Source organism: Ranitomeya variabilis, chromosome 5, assembly GCF_051348905.1.
Source record: "Ranitomeya variabilis isolate aRanVar5 chromosome 5, aRanVar5.hap1, whole genome shotgun sequence".
Lineage (NCBI taxonomy): Eukaryota > Metazoa > Chordata > Amphibia > Anura > Dendrobatidae > Ranitomeya > Ranitomeya variabilis.
The window spans coordinates 662169711-662193536 of record NC_135236.1 but is presented as its reverse complement, the minus strand read 5'-3'; the positions used below and the strand labels follow the sequence as shown (position 1 = coordinate 662193536).

General features: G+C 47.9%; 1 long non-coding RNA gene across 1 annotated transcript in view; it reads right to left on the bottom strand.

Moving 5' to 3' along the window:
• Window positions 1-5135: 5135 nt before the first annotated feature.
• The window catches only part of LOC143776799 (uncharacterized), a 53376-nt gene continuing 34685 nt past the window's right edge, over window positions 5136-23826 (bottom strand). The window contains exons 2-3 of the long non-coding RNA XR_013215911.1: window positions 5596-5671; window positions 5136-5196 (exon numbers count right to left, since the gene is read on the bottom strand). This is a non-coding gene — a long non-coding RNA (uncharacterized LOC143776799). The remainder of the gene's footprint in view (window positions 5197-5595; window positions 5672-23826) is intronic.

Sequence of the window (23826 nt, the reverse complement as noted above, 5' to 3'; positions counted from 1 at the left end):
GTATATTATATTCTATGGGGAGGCCGTGTTATATACTATGTGGCTGTGTTATATACTATTGTGGGGGTATATTATATTCTATGGGGGAGGCTGTGTTATATACTATGGGGTTATATTATATTCTATGGGGGAGGCTGTGTTATATACTATAGGGGGCTGCATTATATTCTATGGGGGCTACATTATATATATTATGGGGAGGTGGGCTGTATTATATTCTATTCGGGGCTACATTATATTCTATCGGGGCTGTGTTATATTTATATTCTTTGAGGGGTGATTGCATCATACTCTCTGAGAGGGCTGCATTAAACTACAGTATGATGGGGGCTGCATTATACTCTGGGGTGGCTGCATTATACTCTGGGGTGGCTGCATTATATTCTTTAGGGTGGTGGCTGCATTATACTATATGTGGGCTGCATTATACTGTATCGAGGACTATGGGGAATAAGTTATACTATATGAAGAACTATGGGGTGCATTATACTATGGGAAGTGAATTGTTCTACATGGATGACTATGGCGGGTGCATTATACTATATGGAGCACTATGAGGAGTGTATTATGCTATATGGAGGACTGAGCAGTGTATTTTAATATATGGAGGACTATAGGGAGTGTATTATACTATGTGGAGGACTGTGGTGCACATTATAATATATGGAGGACTATGGGGTGTATTTTACTAGACAAGTAAAATGCTGCATATTCAGATTGTTTTTGCTGGAACAAAAATCATTGTTCTCAGCAGCACATCGCCGGTGTAAGCTGTAGATGTGCTGCTGATAACATGATACTGTATGGTGATCTGTTAGTGATCTATTAGTGATCGTTCTGTCACATCATTATTCCTCAGCTAGTGGAAAAGGGCCGGGAAACAAGCGTTGAACAACTTCAGTATTGTCGATCAAACTCATTTAGCATCCTGAGATCAGCGCATGTAAATACAACCGAAATGCTTTTGTGTGATGTGCAATATGTTAGCATTTGGGGCCCCATTTTAAACTTTGCCTAGGCGTAGGGCCCCACTTTGCCTAAAATTGGCACTGCCTACAAGTGTACAAAGATATTATACAGTCACCATGTGACAAGTGGGCCTGTGTAACTTCAAATGCCAGGGCTGAATTTTAGTCCCAGTCCGGCCCTGTATGCATATGTGGTGAATACACCCTTAATAGGTGCTAATACTGCCCTTATTATAAAAATAAATAATGATACCACACAGTGTAAATAGATTTTACTGCCAAACTGTTCACATGAGTTATGCTGTCACACAGTACACCTAAATAATGATACCATACAGTGTGCATAGATTATACTGCCAAACTGTGCTCATAAGTGATGCTGTCACACAGTACATATAAATAATGATACCATACAGTGTACATAGATTATACTGCCAAACTGTGCACATATATATTGCTGCCATACCATGAAAATAAATAATGATACCATACAATACAAATACATAATGCAGCAATGAAAATTACCTCAGAATATCCCTATTAATAGCACCGTCATATCCAACAAAGTGCCCATGATGGCACCAACACGTGCCTGGTGATAAGTAACCCTTGATGCAGAATGGTAACGCTAATGATCTCATGCCACCAACGTTTTAATAAGTAGCAAGTGTAATAAAAGTCACAGAAAAAATTGAACCTAAAAACCAATAATACACGGCATATCCTGATCGAGTACCCACCTGTAATGGCCAGGATGAAGCAAATAATCCAACCTGGGCACACGTCCATTCTGCGTGGTCAAAGGAAAGATACAGATCTGAAGAACTCAAAGGGGAAAATATAAGTATATACGTAGAGAAACGGAAGTAAGAGACGGAGATTGCATAATGCCACGGTATCTTCGTGGCGGTATTGCTGCAACAGTTTAGAACAGAGGAGATAACACACAGCGCTGAGAAAATAAAGGGAACAGTTGAGTATTACATCATAAGCCTCAAGTCACTGGACCTTCAGGGGCATCAATCTGTCCATAAGCGATTGTAAATCATTGTCACCGGCTTTGGTGCAAATTAAAGTGACAACTGGCGAAGCAACCTCCAGAAATGGCATGGTTTTGTAGGTGGTGGCCACAGACAATTCTTCTCATCTTCTTCTTCCTGACTGATGTTTCTCCAGTTTTGGGTTTTGCTAGTGTCCTTGTCACTACTGTTGGCACGAGGCACTACCTGCAGCCCATTTACGTTCTGCAGATAGTCCAGCTGATCTAGCTATACATTATATATATATATATCTATACATTATTTTTATGTCTCCTAGGACAGTCTCGGGCATGGCGCAGATACCAAAATATGGACCATTGCACAAAGAGTGCCAGACAGAACCATAGAGGGGCATCGACCAAGCAAAAGGACCAATATCTGCTCCTATGTTTGAAGTGAGCGACCAGAGCTCTACAACATGACCTCCAGCGGGAAATCGATGTTCATGCTTCTGACCAACAGAAACCATATGGGTGGCATGATAGTCCCACTGTCCTGTACTGGGAGCTTTGTTCCTACCCAAACACTGTGCAGCTCGATTGGCCTTCATCACAGAACATCATTGACACTTCCTTCTCTACACAGATGAAACCAGATTCACCGAGAGCACATGTGACAAATCTGAAAAAGTCTGGAGATGCTTTATTGTCCATTATTATCCAGCATGGCCAGTTTGGCAGTTCTCAGTGATGGTCTGGGTAGGCATATTTTTGATGGTCTCATAAATCTCCATGTGATACCAACGATACCTGACTGCTGTTAGGTATGGGGAAGAAATCCTTGGGACCATTGTCAGACTTCACACTGTGATGTGGAATCCATAGGTCAATTGGATAACGATTGTAGTTTACGTTGACCATTGATAAATCACTTTGCTCTTAGCAAATTCCCCATCTTATTGCATGCAAATTGCCTCTTTAGAAGCAGCGATCCTACAAGTCACAATCGATCCTTTAACGGGCCTTGAAATGTGACTTAGGATAAAAGCCAGATCCGAATTTGAACAGGTGGCGCTATAGAGTTCAAGTGACAAGTCTTCTTCCGCTCTGATTATTACATTGGAGCATTGCACGGTGAGTAAGCCTCATTATTACCTTGGCATGCCAGAGCCAATATGTCACTGTCCGCAAGAAGAAAAGTTACCGTTTTATAGCAGTAGAGATTTTTCGTGTGAATCTGTCATTCATTGAGATGCATGATTTACGTGGTACCTTAATGTTTTTGAGCAGAATAGTTGTATACAATTGTATTTGAGTCCCTCACACTTAGGGTGCCCAGGCATGAAGGACATTGAGTTGTGTTTTCATATCTCTTCACCCATCAAAATTTCTAACCACACTTTAACATATAGGTAGGCTCAGACCTGTGATGATCAACCCCTTTTTGAATATTTTCATCTCCCCATAGTTGCTGGGAGTAAGTGTCCCATTCCCTCGTGGCATGGAATTCTGAGTAGACTCTTTGGAAGAAGATTTGGTGTCATGTCACTGAGTGTCATGTCTTTCCCCATGCTTTTGTACATCTGTGATGTCCACATGTGTGGAGGATCAGCATAATGCTGTGTGTGGTAATCCTGGCAAAGTCTGCCAGTGGCTCTAAGCTCTGAGGTCCATAGTTTCTGAGCTGTCATCTACACTGCCACCATGAAGCCAAGCACCATGGTCCAGAAGAGGCTCATGGAGACTTTTAAATCAATGTGAGAGACTTGGGCCAAAATACTGGAAGCTTGTCTTGAGTCAACAACCATCATAGGTTGCATTAAGATGATCAATTAAAATGTGTTAGAGGTGTCCATGAGACATGAGGTGCTAGCGCCCCTAGACATTACCACTAACCAGAAATTAATAGAAGAATGGGCCAGGATGAGATAGCGGTGGCTTGAACTCTATGTACGCTACATGCAGGAAAAGAGTTGCTATGGATGGTGAATGTAACCCAGAAAATTGTTGTCCTAATGCCTTGTGAAAATGGACTTTAGTCTGACCAACTCAATAAAACATATGATTCCTGTAGTAGACATTTTAGAGCATTGCCTTCAGATGGTTCCAGCTATATATCAGCAAGCAAATACATTATTGGAGTTTTGTGTGGACTATCGATGGCTGAATTTCTGCACAGTTTGGAATGGATAACCATTGCCCCAAAAACTAACAAAGAATCAATTGGACCAGGGCAAGTTCAACAAATTCATAGATCGGAGATAACTTGCTAAATTGAGAAAACACTTTAATATTCATCTTCTAAAAAGGGGTCAGAGATTCCATCATGGCAATGGGGCCCTGTTCCAGATTTTGCATTCTGCCTAAGAGCTTCAAGTTACCCTAATAGTCTACGGAAACCAATTCTGTACTCTACACCAGTGGTCTTCAACTGGTGGTTTTCAAATTCCTTCACTTCTAGGATGCCATGATAGCCCGTGACCGTCTAGACATGTTGGGAGCCACATGAAGACCATTGGTTTAAACAGATGTAATAAATAATGAAAAATGTAATAATCTATTTATTGTTTGGTTGCAGTTGGCTTGATGCCCCCTTCTTCTCTGCTCCACTATTAAATATATCACACAACGGCAGGTAGATGTTTGATTGCCCTTCTTTGGAGACAGACTGCTCCCCCCTCTTATCAGAAGGTTTTGGATAGAATAGCCAACATCCGCAGGATGGAGCACAGGACAGCGCTATTGAATGCGAGTTTGGACAGATTTGAGAATGTCTGGGCTACCTGGGACTATTTTAGGGCCCAAAACAACAGTTAGGAGCATGTTGGTTTTTGAACAGGTTTCTTCTTCCCTTCCCTTCCCTTCCCTTCCCTATGTGTATGTCTCATCTTATTTAGTATTGTGGTTTTATAAGAATTGTAATATGAGTATGGGGATGGAGTCGTCTTAACTTGGCATCATTTAGAACTGCTGTTGCACTTTCTGTCTTGTTCTGTTCTATTGCACAATATGTTTTGATGCCACTAGGTGGAAATGTCTTCTAAGAGTTCATTCTAATTGTACTCCATTCTTTGTGATCCTCTAATTTTTAAGACAAATTGTAATTGTTTTGTCTCATTTCTGATTGTAAAATTTTATAAAAATTACAGCTATTAAAAAAAAAATACATCACACAAGAGATTTTATCCCGACTTTTATTGTATTTTCAGATTTTCGCGTCTTGCATTAATTCTGTTCATTTCATGCTGCCTATAAAGGAGATGCAGTAAGTTATTAAAATCATTTATAAGGACTTTTAATTTTTAAACATATAGTATAAACAGTCTTTACTACTTTTAGATTAACAGAGGATCATGCAATCATTTTGTAATCTGAAAAATTGTAGTTACAATTGGACAGGGTATTAAAAATCCTCCAAACGCCCCTATGGGTCATACATATAAGACATGAGTGATTGCAATGACAACATGCAGAATTATAGAATTGTTACTTATGTGTTCTACTAATAAAATAAAGTACTTTAAATTCCTGCTCATTTCAGGAGGCGGAGTCACTCAGTCACATGCTCATTCGTAGGACCGCCCACTAGACTCATGAGTCCACACTAGCTCCGTCCAAGAGGAGGAGTCACTGTAACAAATGTGATACCTGGTTTATCATCTTATTGCTGTGGAAGATTCTTCTACATTGGAGTCTTAATCTTCATCATCGGGACATTCTTCAACTGGAAGAGGATACAAAGTAGTGACATCACAATGCAAAATTTACCCAATATATATAGGGGAAGCGGAAGTCCCCATAGAATTTTTGTTTTTAACTGCCCACGGCTTGATATTGAGCCATGGTGACTAGATGGATGAACAATTATTAGGAAGTTGGATTTTGTGCAGACCTAAAAAGGTCCACCAGGGTCTTCGCTGCCATTATTTTGATAGTATCAAGCCATCAAATTGCTGGTCTTCCTCTTCGCCTTGTTCCTTCTATTCTTCCCACCAAGTTGTCCTTCTCCAGTGATTGCTCTCTTCGTGTGAGGTGTCCACAGTAGGCAATAAAGGCACGGATGATTGACCTCGTGGAGACCAAAACATCCAACACCGCGGAGACACCCTCACGTGTTTCTCAACGCAGTGATCCAGAACACTGCCCCTAAATATGCAAATGCATGTAGAGGAGTTGTGGAGACACCATCACGTGTTTCTCAACGCAGGCAGTGAATAGCCAGGTCTTTCCCCGGGAAGGAACAACCAAGGGAAGGGCAGCATCCAATAAAGGAAAACATCCAATAAAGGAAAACCACCTATGCCAAGCATGGTATCCATCCTCAGACAGCTTTTTTTTTTTTCCCCTCAGATGGGAAGTTCCACAGTCAGGTAACCAAAACTATAAGGAACTCATCTCCCAAAACAGCGTGCCACATACTCAGTGCAACCGCCATTCCCATCATCATTGGAAAACACACAAAACATTTTTTTATTAACAACCAAAAAAACACTTCAAGATACATTAACAAAATGTTTCCACTTTTTAGTCTTCCAAATTCCCGCTGCATCCACCTCCCATCTCCACCTCTGATCACACACAAAGCAAAAATACAATTTTCCCAAAATAATTTTTATACAGTTTTTAACCTCAATATCCTTCCTTTTAAACACATACACTTTCCTCACATCCCACAAAACCTCTTTTATACATGCCATCATCAACCACAATACTCTCTCCTTCTCCCCACACATACCCAATCCAAACATAAAAAGCTCAAAAGACAACAAATTCACCTCACACAGCTCCTTACACAAACCACCCAGACCTGCAATCACACTTCTAGCATACTGACAATTCCAAAACAAATGCACCACACTCTCACTCCCACCACATCCACTCCTCGGACACCTCTCACTCCTCACTAAACCCCGATTATTGAGAAACTCCCTCACCGGCAACACCCCATGCAATGACTGCCATACAATCTCACTCTGCCTATTTGTCATACCATTCACACGTACCTTCTTCCATACTTTCTGCACATCATCCCCTCTTACCAATTTAAAATCTGGCAAGGACAGCCTATGGGCTCGTCCTACAATAATGTCACATTCCATCTCTCTACACTCAATCTTCTTATATACAGCTTTCTTCTTTTCTAACAATCTCACATCCACATCACAAAGCTCATACTTCACTAGAAATTTGTAAACCCACACATACCACACAGGAACGTCAAAAGCCACTGGGCTCCTAAGATCTCTTTCACGCCATTTCAAACGAAACAAGAAATTTCCAAACGAAAACCTGCACATACATGCATACTTCCCGTCCATCCTAATCACACCTAGTACAAACACCATAATATTCACGCCGAAAAAAACATTCAAATTTGGGAAACCCAGTCCCCCCTTATCCAAACTCTTCATATCAATCTCTCTCCTCGCACGCTCCATACGTGAACCCCAAAAAAAGACAAACAAAACCCTATTTAATCTTCTAATTCACATGTAGCTTGGTGGAAAAACCATCGCAACATACAAAAAAATAGGTAACACAACACTCTTAATAACTAAAATTTTACCAAAAAACGTAAGATCCCTCAAACTCCAAAAATTAAACTTACGCTCCACTCTCTCTTTCACATCCACCCAGCTTTCCTCTCGATCCAATTTCTCTGAAAATTTCACACCCAAAACCTTTATCGATCCACTCACCACATTCACTCCAACATCATTGCTCAGACTCCTTCCCCCAAAATTCTTACACTCACTCTTCTCCCAATTCACTTTAAAAGCAGATGCTCCACAAAAAATAGAAACCAACAACTTCACAGGCCGTACCGAACACTCTGAATCACACAGCACACACACATCATCCATATAGCCACTCATCTTCCACTCTCTCCCCCCACCCCCGGGTACTTGCACACCCCGAATCACCTTATCTTTTCTTAACAAACATAACAAAGGCTCAATTGCGCAAATAAAAACGATAGGGGACAAAGGACACCCCTGCCGAACACCCGAAAATACATTTACTCTCCTCCCTACATTTCCATTCAACAACACACAACTATAACAAACTCAGAAGGAAAACCCATCTTCACAACACACTAAACAAAAAACCATGCGCCAATCTATCATACGCCTTCTCAAAATCCAAACTCAACACATACATCCCTTTCTTACGATTCATGCAGTCCCACAAATAATCTCTCAAAATACACAAACTTCCATGTATTCGTCTTCCAGGTACCACACAACATTGCTCCTCACCCACCACACTCCCAACCACGCCACGCATCCTGTTAGCCAAAAGTTTTGCATAAATCTTATAATCACAATTCAGCAATGTGATCTACCTCCAATTTTTTAGATTTTTCAAATCACCTTTTTTTGGCAGTAACACAACCACCCCTGCACGCATACCATTTGCCACCTCTGCATTCGCCCACACATACTTACATACATCCACAAAATCCTTCCCAATCACATCCCACATCACCCGATAAAATTCCACGGGTAGACCATCCTCCCCCGGTGTTTTATTCAACGCCATACTGCACACCACCTTCCATACTTCTTCACCCGTCACATCACCCATCAAACTTTCCCTTTCTATCCTGTTCAAACTATTTTCCAAAACACTCAACACCTCACCCTCCAAACCTTCATCCCTCCATTTCACAGCATACAAATCATCATAAAACTTTGCCACTTCCTCACACAAGTCCGCGCCACTAACTTCATTTCCACCCATCCCATTCAAAACACTCATACTCTGTCTCTTCCCAAAAACTTTCTTAAAGAAAAAACGCGAGCACTTCTCATTCTTCTCCAAATTCTCTAATTTGGCCCTATACACAATACTCCTCCCTCGTTCTAACAAAAAATCATTCACTTCTTTTTTCACTTTCACTAAATCTTCACTCACATCCATCCCTCCCGCCCTCAACTTATACAACACACTCAATCTTGCATTTAAAAAAACAAACCTTTCTCTCTTTGCAGCCGCACACTTGTACCCGAGTTTTTTAAAAAAAACTCTTGGTTCTCCATTTAACCCAATCCCACCATTCACACACATTTCTGAAATCACTCCTGCACCCACACCACTCTGCATAATGTCTTTCATACTCCTCTCTCACCCCCCCTCCTTCCAGCAAACTCACATTCAACTTCCACACACCTTTCCCAGCCACCTCATTAACATGCAAATCCAATTCACACTTCATACACACATGATCCAAAAAAACCACCCTCTCCTGTGCATAACTAACAGGAATCAGATTTTTTGAAACAAAACAAAAGTCCAATCTAGACTCCACCCTCCCACTGTATTTAACAACGGAGTTATCTTGCATGCCCGCTGCATATCTTTTAAACCAAAATCACTCACCATATCCATTAACACTTTCCCTGACGCATCTACATTCACACTTCCCACATCACAGTTCATATCACCAACTATCACAACAGGCACTCTTCCTGGAATAAAAAACTTATTTTTTTCAGATAAAACTCTACACTCCTGTTTATCCACAGGTGCATATATATTAATAACGCAAAAACGAACATTTCTAAACTCAAAATTAGCCAACACACACCTTCCAACCTCAATCACCATATAGTCACTCAAACTCACATCATTTCCCTTCACCAAAAAACCCACACCATCATTTTTATTACAGGCACTCCCTGACCACACAGACGCACCATGAGGCCATTCACTCCCCTTCACACCATCCACAATCCCACACTCCTGCAGACAAAAAATTCCTGCATTCTGGGTTGCAAAAGAATCCAAAATGGCTGCCCGCCGCAACCTGCTTTTAAAGACATTTTGTGATATGATTACAAAACCCATCACATACACAAAAAAATACTAAAAAAAACAACCTACAAACATGACATTACTCAACTTACATGAAAAACAAAAAAAAAACAAAAGAAACATTTTTAAAGGCAAATGCTATATACAAAACCACCTAGCTACTGAAATAATAGCACATAACTACACAGCACCGCCACTGTCCTCCTCCACCATCTGCACTGAGCAGCTTTCAGAGCCGCTGACCTCCATACACTCCTCCACACGCGTCTTCTTCTGCCCAGCCTTCCTCTGGGGCCCTCCACCTTCATCACAGATTTCCCCACCACCCTCCCTGGGACACTTTCGACCTCCAGGCTCCTCTTCTGAGGAAAAAACGCCAAGGCTTTCTGGATCAGAATCAAGAATTAACAACGCAGCCATCTCCTCCGCCCCAGAAGTGTCAAAATCCATCAAACCACCCAACTCCTCATCTTTGGTAACTGGGGCCTCCTTTTTATGTTTAACCATAGCACGCTCTTCTTGCTTTGCAGCTCTCCAGAATAACTTGTCCTCCAGCTCCTCCTTCCTCCTTTCAGCCTCCTTGTCCTCCTGCCGTCTATCCCGCCGTCTCTCAACCATGGAGGGCGGAATTACCTCAGCGCTTTGCTGCGCAGATGCCTCGCTTTCCTCCCGCTTCCTCTCCTTCTCCCATTTCTTAACCTCCTCCTCTCTCTTTTTTTCCTCCTCCTGCCTCCGCTCCTCCTTACTTTTATTTTCTTCCTCCTCCCACCTCTCCTCCTCTCTAGTTGGCCTCCTTGGCACACCATATGGACAGTCCTTATACAGGTGCCCTGTATTACCACACTGGTCACATTCACGTGGCATCGGACACTGAGCCACCGCATGGCCTTCTTGCTTGCAGTTACGACAAACCATGCTCTTCTCACACGTGTTCTGTAAGTGCCCAAATTGGAAACACTTCCTGCAGTATGGAGGCTGCCCTGCATACGACAGAAAGCCCCTATGACCCGCCACTGAAAAGTTCGCCGGGGGATGGGTAAAACCTCCCAAACAGCTTGGGTCTTTCCTCAGTTTCACACAAAACACATATTTACAATTAAAAATGTCCAAACAATTTCTCTGTTTCTCTCCACTTTTCACATATTCGCAGTACCGAGCCAGGAACTGCTCCAGCAGCCTTACTTCTGTGTAAGGATTATATACAGTAACAGTCACTACTTTCTCCATGAGCCCAAACAGAGGCTCCACCCGCACTCCCCCCAGGCAGGGGTCACCATCATGGCTTCTTAACCACTCGAAGACAGTTAGACAACAAGGCTCACTCACAAAGGTAACGTCATATATACCTTGGTTGTGAAATTCATTCACACTAAAAATGTCAGTCCGATGAGCTCCAGCCTTTCCCTCCAGCAGGTCACGAACCACATACACCACGTTGTTTTTGGCACCATCCTCCACGATCACACGAATCGTATTCTTGATAAACATCTTCAGTCTTCACTGCCGATACGAATATCGCAGATGAAAATTAGCAGCACGCGGCAAAGAAATACTCGCACCCTCTGACTGCGACACAAGATCGCAGCCAAAAGGCCGAGAGGCACTCCCACCCACAGACAGCTGATTCGGGGTTTTTGCCCCTCATCAGTGTGGAGTAGGAAACTGGCTATTAGGAGCAGTGCCTGGTAAAAAGGCTGTATAGGCACGGATGATTGACCTCGTGGAGACCAAAACACCCAACACCGCGGAGACACCTGCGTTGAGAAACACGTGATGGTGTCTCCGCAGCTATTCTACAGGCATTTGCATATTTCCCATAAGGGATGGGGGCAGTGTTCTGGATCACTGCGTTGAGAAACACGTGATGGTGTCTGGAACGCCCCCACACCGCCGCAGGGCCGAGGGGTACCCAGAGCCGGGCCCCTGGGTCTCTGTTCTGGGGTTGTCACGGTGGCTAGGCCCGGTCCGTGGCCCTGCCTGACAGTGGGGGACGTCCGGTGCAATAAGTGGTGGTGTAGCGGTGCAGTTGTGGGGTGCAGGTCGCGGTAAATAACGAGGACACCAGGTTGCAGTCTCTTTACCTCTTTACTGAAGGCTTTACAGTCCTCAGTCCAGAGCGCTGTTAACAGGGTTGTCAGAGACCGGCCGGTCCAAAGGCACATCAGGAGTTCTCTTTACAGGTGGGAATCAGTGTCTACCTTCTAGCGCTGGGTGTTGTAGTTCTTCCCTGCTGAGCTCCCGGGATAGTCCTCACAACTGTTTCTGTCTGTCTCTACTGTTCGTTCTCTCTGTCCTCCAGATGATATGGTAGGACGCACCCGTATGACGGGGTAGGCCTGGAGTTCTTCCGGGACCCTAGAGTCGCCCCTCTCCCACAGCTGCCTCCGTTGTCTGCTTAGGTGTTAAGTGGGACAGCCAACCTGTAATTGGCTGTCCGGCCGTGGTTTGCAGTGTACTTAAAGTCTCTTACTTGCTCGGCGTTCCGGCCACCGACTGTTTGCGCCTCAGAAGGATGTTGCCTCGGTCTAACAGCACGACCCCTTCTGGTCCCAATTCCTCTTTACTGTATTCCCGTTATGCACTGGTTAGTTCTGCTCTGAGGAGTCTGCCAGGATCCCATCCCTGACAGGTCCTCTCACTAGCTCTTCCCAGCTACTTCTCTCTGTCTTCCTGTCCAACCCCCAGTTTTACCAGAGTGTGAGGAGTGGCCTACTAGATAGGACCACCCCCCCTGGTGGCCGGAGTGTGAAGTGTAGTGAGGTGTTACCTGGTCAGAGAAACTCCTTTAGTGCAATCAGACGTACCATAGCTCCCCATAGTGGCGGAGCCACAGTACTGCAACGACCATGACTCTGGGGCGCTGCACTCCCCCCCGGTTAAATCCAGTACTCCGGGACTGGGAAAACAAGAACAACAATACATGTTAACAGAAAACACACAGAATTTTGAAATAGCATAACAATTAAACATAACAGTGCTTCCCTTTATGGGAGGTGAGGACTCTTGAACGTTGCAAAAGTTAGGTCATGCACAGTTTATGACTCTCAGTTCAGTGTTTGAAACAGCGGGGACCCCGGGTAAACAAAGGGGTCCCCCTTTTTGAAAGTTTTTGAGCAATTCACCGTCCATTACTCTATTGTCCATTTTAAAACCTGTAACAAAAAGATATGCATACAAACATTTTCAATTAAATAGCAGCTCTTATTAATACCTCCAAGTTTTGTAGCGGAGGGGAGTTTGATTTTGAGTGCTGCGTGTGGACCTTCGCAGCGCAGGGGTTGCTATTGGCCTAACAGGGCCCGCTATACTTGCTACCGCTGGTGTAGTGCACTGTCTTCTGGCTACACTTCTAGTGAGTCTGGGTAGCGCTGGCAGGCTAGATCTCTCAGGGCTGCTGCTAGCAACAGTGGGTACGGCAGGCTCACCGATAACAGAGGGAGGATCTGCCAGTTCAGCGGTCGGCACAGTATCTTCAGGTAAGGCTTGTTGAGGTTGCGGGGCCGGATGCTCGGGTACTACCATTGTTTCTGGTGGGTCCGGCTGTTGGAAAGTTAGAACAGGCACCACGACGGCGTGATTTATCTGAGTCCAGGACTGGGGAAAGTCACCAAGGACGGTATGGATCATCTTCTCCTTTTCCACCGGCGGGGAGATTTCTGGGGCCGTGTCCCTCTCTCTCAACTTATCGGGGCAGACCTTAAGGTGATCCCTGGATACCGCTGTCGAGGTCTCCCCTCTGTCCTTGCTGATGAGACAGACCTTCGTGTTGTCGAAGTCGGATGGCAGGATGGTATACGGTTCCGCTTCCCATTGGTCATCGAGCTTGTGTAATCTCCTCTTTCGTTTAAGTACTTGCTCACCAGGTGACAGGGGAATCGCAGGAGCGTGTTGGTTGTAGTCCCTTTCTTGTTTCTGCCTAGCCTGGGCGAGACTTCTTTCTACACACTCCTGTACTTCGCGGTACCTTCGCTGCCTTTCTGCATCCCAATCTGCATCCGGCGAGGTATCTTTGGGTACTAGGACCCCCATGTCCAGATCAACGGGTAACCGACTAGATCTTCCTCGCATCAGGTACGCTGGAGTACAGTTGGTGGAACTTACTGGGATGTGATTGTACATATCCACCAAGTCAGGCAACTTTATCGGCCACAGGTTCCGTTCCTCCACAGGCAAGGTCTTCAATAAATCGATTACCACTTGGTTCATCTTCTCGCACATCCCGTTGGTTTGAGGATGGTACGGTGTGGTCCTGATCTTCTTACACCCGTACAGTTGGCAGAATTCTTGGAACACTTCTGCTTCGAATGCAGGTCCCTGATCGGTCAGTACCTTCTCTGGGTAGCCATGGGGCCTACAAAAGTGCTGCTGGAAGGCCCTGGCGGCAGTCCTGGCCGTTAGATCCTTGACAGGTACAACCACCAAAAACCTGGAGTAGTGGTCCACGATGGTAAGGGCGTAGATATAGCCCGACCGGCTAGGTGTCAGCTTCACATGATCCAGCACGACCAGTTCGAGCGGCCGTTTGGTGATGATAGGCCGCAGGGGAGCCCGTTGACTGTCACGGTCCTTCCTGCGCAGGCTACATGGACCACACTCCCGACACCACTTCTCAATGGTTCTCTTCATGCCAATCCAATAGAACCTCCCTCGGAGTAGCCTTTCTAGCTTCCTCCATCCGAAGTGTCCGGCTCCATCATGGTAGGCTCCCAGAACCATGGGCGCATCTCGCCTTGGCACCACTATCTGCCACACCAATTCATGAGTACGTGGGTCGATGCTCCTCCTGCACAGCTTGCCATCATGGATAAACAGTTTGCTTCTCCCCTTCCACAGCTGTTGGGTTTCTTGTGGATCATCTGGGCCAGGGTGCATCCCTGCCTGCGTCAAGAGCTCCTTCACCCGACGGACCGCGGGGTCACTATCCTGGGTTTCCGCTCATCCGTGGTGGGGCAGGGGATTCAGCGTGGCATCCGGTTGGTTCTTGTGCCTGTTCTTCACATGGTGAGAGTTCTGAGTGGCTTTGGGGCGATGAAAGGCAGGCAGCTCTACCTCTTCAAGTGCCTCCGGGTCTTCTCCCATTTCTGGCAAATTGGGCATTCGGGACAAGGCATCGGCATTAGCATTCTTGTGTCCTGCCCGGTACTTGATGGTGAAATCATAGTTGGACAGCCGGGCCATCCACCGCTGTTCCAAGGCCCCAAGTTTGGCAGTGTCCAGATGCGTTAGCGGATTGTTGTCCGTGAAGACGGTGAATTTCGCAGAGGCCAGGTAGTGTTTAAACCTCTCTGTCACTGCCCAGACGATGGCAAGGAATTCCAGCTTAAAGGAACTGTAGTTGTCAGGGTTTCTTTCCGTGGGACGGAGTTTTCTGCTGGCGTAAGCGATCACCCTCTCTTTGCCTTTCTGGACCTGGGACAGCACGGCTCCCAATCCCACATTGCTGGCATCCGTGTACAGCACAAACGGTTGGTCGTATTCGGGATAGGCCAGTACCTCTTCACCCGTCAGTGCCGACTTCAAACAAGTAAAGGATCCCTCCAGCTCCTCATTCCAGTCAAATGGGGTGTTCCTCCCCTTAGTCTTCTTTGGTTGTCCCACCAACAGGTTTTGCAAGGGTACGGCCTTCTTGGTGAAGTCCTTGATGAACCTCCGGTAATAGCCGACTAGCCCGAGGAACTGCCGGACTTCGTGGAGGTCACTAGGCTTTGGCCAGTCCTTGATCACTGCGACCTTGTCGGGGTCTGGGGCCACTCCTTCAGCGCTCACCACATGGCCCAGGTACTGCACTTTAGGTTTCAGCAGATGACACTTGGACGGTGTCACCTTTAAGCCGAAGTTGGACAGGGCTTCAAACACCTCGGCCAGGTGCTTCAGGTGGTCTTCGTAGGTCTTAGAGAAGACAATGACATCATCCAAATACAGCAGCACGGTTTCAAAGTTCATGTGTCCCAGGCAGCACTCCATCATCCGCTGGAACGTCCCGGGAGCATTGCACAATCCGAAGGGCATGTAGTTGAACTCGCAGAGACCCATTGGTGTCGTGAAGGCCGTCTTCTCTTTGTCCGCCTCCGCTACAGGAACCTGCCAGTACCCACTGGTGAGATCTAAGGTAGAGAAGTAGTTAGCAGATTTTAAGGCAGCCAGAGACTCCTCTATCCTGGGCAGTGGGTATGCGTCCTTATGTGTAATGCGATTCAACTGCCTGTAATCAACACACATCCTCATTGTACCATCTTTCTTTTTAACAAGGACTAACGGAGCTGCCCAGGGGCTACAGCTGTCTCTCACCACCCCAGCCTCCTTCATTTCCCGCAACATGTCCTTGGCACACTGGTAATGAGCTGGGGGTACAGGGCGATATCTCTCTTTTATGGGTCGGTGATCTCCCGTGGGGATATGATGTTGGATCCCTTTCACCTGCCCAAAATCTAAGGGGTGTTTGCTGAATACCTGCTCGTACTCGTGTACCACCCTGTAGGCCCCTTGTTTTTGATGGGATGGGGTAGAGTCAGTGCCCACATGCAACTCCCGACACCAGTCTTCCGAGTGCTCTGCAGAACCCTTGTTCTCCGCCACGTTTGACGGGACCAAGGGTTCAGGTGTCTAAATCACACTATTATTGACAGTGAACAGTTTGGCGAGCGTGGTATACTTGGTAAGGTGAACCTCTTCCTCCCCACAATTGAGGACACGTACGGGCACTCTCCCCTGGCGGACGTCGACCACCCCCCGGGCTGTCAGAACAGTAGGCCTATTGTCTGAATATACGGGTTCTACCAAGGCCTGGTAGTCCTTACCCCTGAGGCCTATGGCTGCCCGACACCATATTAACATCTCACTCTTGGGGGGTATCGCGATGGGGTTTGAATCACTCACAGTGACACGACCAATCTCACCACCAGTCAGCTCTACCTGCTGTCTCTGCATCAGAGCTCTGATTTCCTTCTGCAGGGCACGTTGCTCACTGTGGCCAGCGGTTTCTGCCACCTGTTGCAACAAAACAATAACTTCTGCAAGACAATTTTCTATAACATTAGTACCAAGAGTCATCATGGGATTACATTCTTGACGATCAATATCAACAATCACAATCCCTTGGGCTTTCAATTCCACCCGCCCCACCTTGATGGTGACCTCCTTATACCCCACTTGTGGCAACAGCTGACCATTACTGGCTATTATGGTGAAATCATCGTCAGGGCCACGAGTAATATCAGTGTCCTCCCAATACCGTTTATAAAGCACGTAAGGTATAGTCGTCACCTGAGAACCGGTGTCCAGCAAAGCATTCAAGGGGATTCCATCAATCACTACAGGGAGAACTGGTCGTCCTCCAATATACTTGGTTCTCCAATGCTGCGGGCCTGACCGTCCTACTCCTGGGGGTTGGCCCTTTGCCCCAGGGGTGGCTCATTTAAAGGAAGTACCTTGCGATGTGGCCCACTTGGTGACAGCGGCGGCAGATGGGTCGTCCGTCCTGATGGAAGCGATCGCTGTCCCGGCCTCTGGTCGGTGGGGTCCTCTTCTGTCGCATCCAGGGGACATCTTCTGGTCTGGAGGCTAGCTGGATCTTTTCTTTGGGGGCCTCCTGTAGGGACTGCACCGTCCGGGCTAGGGCAGCAACGCTCTTGGTCAGCTCCTGCATCTGAAGACGGAGTCCTGCAGGGGAGTCGTCCTCGAAGCTCTGGCGTCGGCCTCCGCGGCACCTGGGGTGTCCGATGCCACCTCCTGGTGGTATGTGAGAGCGGGGCGCCTGGGTGGTATTGCGCGGCTGGGTTGTCGCTCCTGCAATGCCTGGATAGCTTTATCTTTGAATTGCGCAAAAGTCAAGTCTGGATTTTGCATGGCCAGGAAGTGCAATTGGCCCCGCTGGTGACTGCACAGGAGCCCCTCAATGAACCGTTCCTTTAGAAGTTTATCCTCATCCTGCATGCTGCCGGGGTCATTCTGCTTAATGGCCCGCATCGCCTCCTGGAGATTAAGGGCATAGTCCCGTAAGCTATCCTGCGGCCTCTGTTTGCATCCATAGAAAGTCAGTTTAATTTCTGTAGCAGTGCGAGTATCGAAGGTGGCTTTAAGCTTTGCAAAAATCTGTTGCGCAGTTCCCTTATCCTCGGCGGGCCAGGACTTCAATTCTCTCAGAGCCGCCCCAAAGAGTTGGCCGGTTATCATATGAACCTTCTGAGGCTCTGTCAGGGGATAGAACTCGAGCAGGCTACAGAGCCCTTCCTTAAAGTCAGTGAATGTATGCGACTCCCCAGAGTATCGTGGGAGCCAAGCCGCTCCGGGCAGGTACGGCATAGAGAAGGGCATTATGGCTTTTGTGTTAGCGGAAGTGTCCGACTGGCTGAGGGGAACAGCGGGTTCTGCGGCAACCGGTGGTGGTATTAGGGCCGCGGCTTCGCCCGCTGCGGGGACCGGAGCTGCCCCTGCGTCCGCGGCTGCGGCCGCCACCTCCTCTCCTCCCGACTCGGACATGGCTGTCCCTTCCTCCCACTAACCTGCTGGAGGCCGGAGTTCCTCTTCCGGGATTGGCGCCTTACCGCGCTTTCCGTTCCGCGCTTCTTTTGGCTGGTTCCGCCCACGTAGCTAAGGCTCCTCCCTCCATGCGCGGCAATGGCGAATTTTGGCGGTAAATGGCACAGCACACAGTCTTTTCAATAAAGTACAGTCCAAGCACAATAAATCACAGTTCCAAGGCACACATAACCTGATTCTTCAGGCTTAAGTAGATCCTGTTCGTGACGCCAAGTTGGAACGCCCCCACACCGCCGCAGGGCCGAGGGGTACCCAGAGCCGGGCCCCTGGGTCTCTGTTCTGGGGTTGTCACGGTGGCTAGGCCCGGTCCGTGGCCCTGCCTGACAGTGGGGGACGTCCGGTGCAATAAGTGGTGGTGTAGCGGTGCAGTTGTGGGGTGCAGGTCGCGGTAAATAACGAGGACACCAGGTTGCAGTCTCTTTACCTCTTTACTGAAGGCTTTAGAGTCCTCAGTCCAGAGCGCTGTTAACAGGGTTGTCAGAGACCGGCCGGTCCAAAGGCACATCAGGAGTTCTCTTTACAGGTGGGAATCAGTGTCTACCTTCTAGCGCTGGGTGTTGTAGTTCTTCCCTGCTGAGCTCCCGGGATAGTCCTCACAACTGTTTCTGTCTGTCTCTACTGTTCGTTCTCTCCGTCCTCCAGATGATATGGTAGGACGCACCCGTATGACGGGGTAGGCCTGGAGTTCTTCCGGGACCCTAGAGTCGCCCCTCTCCCACAGCTGCCTCCGTTGTCTGCTTAGGTGTTAAGTGGGACAGCCAACCTGTAATTGGCTGTCCGGCCGTGGTTTGCAGTGTACTTAAAGTCTCTTACTTGCTCGGCGTTCCGGCCACCGACTGTTTGCGCCTCAGAAGGATGTTGCCTCGGTCTAACAGCACGACCCCTTCTGGTCCCAATTCCTCTTTACTGTATTCCCGTTATGCACTGGTTAGTTCTGCTCTGAGGAGTCTGCCAGGATCCCATCCCTGACAGGTCCTCTCACTAGCTCTTCCCAGCTACTTCTCTCTGTCTTCCTGTCCAACCCCCAGTTTTACCAGAGTGTGAGGAGTGGCCTACTAGATAGGACCACCCCCCTGGTGGCCGGAGTGTGAAGTGTAGTGAGGTGTTACCTGGTCAGAGAAACTCCTTTAGTGCAATCAGACGTACCATAGCTCCCCATAGTGGCGGAGCCACAGTACTGCAACGACCATGACTCTGGGGCGCTGCATGTCTCCGTGGTGTTGGGTGTTTTGGTCTCCCCGAGATCAATCATCCATGCCTATACAGCCTTTTGACCAGGCACTGCTCCTAATAGCCAGTTTCCTACTCCACACTGATGAGGGGCAAAAACCCCGAAACAGCTGTCTGTGGATGGATACCATGCTTGGCATAGGTGGTTTTCCTGTATTGGATGTTTCCTTTATTGGATGCTGCCCTTCCCGTGGTTGATCCTTCCCGGGGAAAGGCCTGGCTATTCACTGCTTGCGTTGAGAAACATGTGATGGTGTCTCCGCAGCTATTCTACATGCATTTGCATATTTCCCATAAGGGATGGGGGCAGTGTTCTGGATCACTGCGTTGAGAAACACGTGATGGTGTCTCCGCGGTGTTGGGTGTTTTGGTCTCCCCGAGGTCAATCATCCGTGCCTATACACTCTTTGGCCATCAGTCCTGATAATCTCATCTTTACACCTAAAATGTGGACATCTGCCTCGTCCCCAGCACATTTTGGTTGTCTTTGCGTTATATGTGCAGGGTAATACAGCATTGCCATTCAGTGATACAGTCACCTATGCCACTGGAGCCACTGGACCTGCAATTCGAGAAGACAATATAAAAAATGTATACATACAATGAATGACAAATTAGGAACAAGTTATCATGACTGATCTCTGAAAAATCCAGGAATCTCCACGCGGCAGCAATATGATCCTTAATTTTCTATAGTGACCTTGATAATGGCCAAGAAAATAGCTCCCTGCTTATTTATGATGATCAATAAGTGGTGTAAAAAATAGCACAGGGGCACAGGGGCATGTAGGTGTTCCTCCATTACAGACTGTAGAGAGTCTGACATTAGCGAACACAGGACTGAGGCATAGAGTGAGTGCTGAAAGCCCTGCAGCTCAGTGTGTGAGGAAAGGAAACAGTCCTGGAACCCTATCTGTCAGAAAACCAGGAAATGTCCCCAGACAACTGGTCTACCACAGAGGAAGTTCCTGCTATCCATTCCTTGTGTTTCCAGCAGGGCCGTTTCTTCAACAGGGCGGGCAGGGCGGCCACACGGGGCGCCGTGGGGCCGGGGGGCGCAGGAGAGGCCTCGGGCCCCGGTGGTCCCCTGCCCGCTGCTGCTGCTGTTTAAGGGCTGTCAGGGGCGCGGATGCCGCGCTCAGTGCTGAGCGCGGGCGCGCCCTGCCCGAACTCAGCTGCAAATCTGACAGCTGAGCGGTCAGATCATCGCCTCGCGTCGCCGCGCCCCCCCCCCCGCACCGCACATAATGGTTGCGGCCACCTCGGCGCCGCCACTCACCCATACCTCCCAACCGTCCCGATTTCAGCGGGACAGTCCCGCTTTGGCACCGGGGTCCCGCTGTCCCGCTTCGGGCATTTAAAATCCCGAATTTGCGGCCGCCGGTGAAGCCCCGCCCACTTCCGGGACGTAGAGAGAGCCTGTTTTTTTTTTTTTTTATATAAAAGCTGCCTCCTGACCGCCCGCGCAACACCCCCCCCCCTCCCGCCCCCTGTGCGGCGCTGCCACGCTGAAGGAGAGAGCCTGCAGCAATCAAGAAGAAAGGTCAGCGATTCACTACCTCTGGCTGTGTGTGCACGGAGCTCCGGCTTCTGCTCTTAGCTGCTATCCCGGCAGAGAAGGAGAGACGGGGGAGGTGCCGGGATAGTGCAGAGCTGTGAGCAGGAGACTGAAGACTTCAGCAGAGAGCTGCACATGGACATCAGCCGCCCCTGCATCACAGAGGAGATTGTGTGTGTGTGATGTGTGTGATGGCTGCGTGTGTGTGTGTGTGATGGCTGGGTGTGTGTGTGTGATGGCTGTGTGTGTGTGATGGCTGCGTGTGTGTGTGTGTGATGGCTGCGTGTGTGTGATGGCTGCGTGTGTGTGTGTGATGGCTGTGTGTGTGTGATGGCTGCGTGTGTGTGTGTGTGATGGCTGCGTGTGTGTGTGTGTGATGGCTGCGTGTGTGTGTGTGATGGCTGCGTGTGTGTGTGATGGCTGCGTGTGTGTGTGTGATGGCTGCGTGTGTGTGTGATGGCTGCGTGTGTGTGTGATGGCTGCATGTGTGATGGCTGCGCGTGTGTGTGTGTGTGTGATGGCTGCGTGTGTGTGTGTGATGGCTGTGTGTGTGATGGCTGCGTGTGTGTGTGATGGCTGCGTGTGTGTGTGTGATGGCTGCGTGTGTGTGATGGCTGCGTGTGTGTGATGGCTGCGTGTGTGTGATGGCTGCGTGTGTGTGATGGCTGCGTGTGTGTGTGATGGCTGTGTGTGTGTGATGGCTGCGTGTGTGTGATGGCTGTGTGTGTGTGATGGCTGTGTGTGTGTGATGGCTGTGTGTGTGTGATGGCTGTGTGTGTGTGATGGCTGTGTGTGTGTGATGGCTGCGTGTGTGTGATGGCTGCGTGTGTGTGTGATGGCTGCGTGTGTGTGTGTGTGTGATGGCTGCGTGTGTGATGTCTGCGTGTGTGTGTGATGGCTGCATGTGTGTGTGATGGCTGCGTGTGTGTGTGTGTGTGATGGCTGCGTGTGTGTGTGTGATGGCTGCGTGTGTGTGTGTGTGATGGCTGCGTGTGTGTGTGTGTGATGGCTGCGTGTGTGTGTGATGGCTGCGTGTGTGATGCATTTGTGTCAAAGCTGCATGTGTTTGTGAGCTGCGTGCGTGTGAGCTGCGTGCCTGTGTGTGAGCTGCGTGCCTGTATGTCATTATACAGTATGGAGCATCATGTGTGGTCATTATACAATATGGAGCATCATGTGCGGTCATTATACAGTATGGAGCATCATGTGCGGTCATTATACAGTATGGAGCATTATGTGTGGCCATTATACAGTATGGAGCATCATGTGCGGTCATTATACAGTATGGAGCATCATGTGCGGTCATTATACAATATGGAGCATCATGTGCGGTCATTGTACAGTATGGAGCATCATGTGCGGTCATTATACAGTATGGAGCATCATGTGCGGTCATTATACAGTATGGAGCATCATGTGTGGCCATTATACAGTATGGAGCATCATGTGCGGCCATTATACAGTATGGAGCATCATGTGTGGCCATTATACAGTATGGAGCATCATGTGCGGCCATTATACAGTATGGAGCATCATGTGCGGTCATTATACAGTCTGGAGCATCATGTGCGGTCATTATACAGTCTGGAGCATCATGTGCGGTCATTATACAGTCTGGAGCATCATGTGCGGTCATTATACAGTCTGGAGCATCATGTGCGGTCATTATACAGTCTGGAGCATCATGTGCGGTCATTATACAGTCTGGAGCATCATGTGCGGTCATTATACAGTATGGAGCATCATTTGCGGTCATACAGTATGGAGCATCATGTGCGGTCATTATACAGTATGGAGCATCATGTGCGGTCATTATACAGTATGGAGCATCATGTGGGGTCATTATACAGTATGGAGCATCATGTGCGGTCATTATACAGTCTGGAGCATCATGTGCGGTCATTATACAGTATGGAGCATCATTTGCGGTCATACAGTATGGAGCATCATGTGTGTTCATTATACAGTATGGAGCATCATGTGCGGCCATTATACAGTATGGAGCATCATGTGGGGTCATTATACAGTATGGAGCATCATGTGCGGTCATTATACAGTATGGAGCATCATGTGCGGTCATACAGTATGGAGCATCATGTGTGTTCATTATACAGTATGGAGCATCATGTGTGGCCATTATACAGTATGGAGCGTCATGTGTGTTCATTATACAGTATGGAGCATCATGTGTGGCCATTATACAGTATGGGGCACTGTGTGGCCATATTTTTTTGTTTATAATTATTGTATATGAAACAGTGTGATCGGCAGTGCTAAATGGGTGTGGTTGGGATGTGGATATGGGTGTGACTAATTATGAATGGGTGTGGTCAGAGGCGTGGCCTAAAATTTGCCGCGGCGCGCCGCAAACTTTGTCCCTCTTTCCCATCTTCAAAAGTTGGGAGGTATGACTCACCTCCGCTCCGCGCTGGATGAACAGCGAGAATGAACAGCCAGGATGAGGCAGCTCGGCCACTCCCACACTGATAGCAGGGGCGCCGCGCTCTCGGCTGAGCACGGGCGCTCCCTGAGACAGTGATCAAAGAGCTAAGCACACACACTATCACTGTCAGACTAGGCTGCCTGGCTGTTGCCAATTTCAATGCTGGACAGGACAGGCTGCAGTCTAGTCTGACAGTGGTAGCAGTATAGCAAAAATGCCCACCCCCTGCCTATGGATTAGTCCTTCCCTTCCCAGCAGCCCCATTTAGCAGTCTGAGCGCGCTCAGACTCAG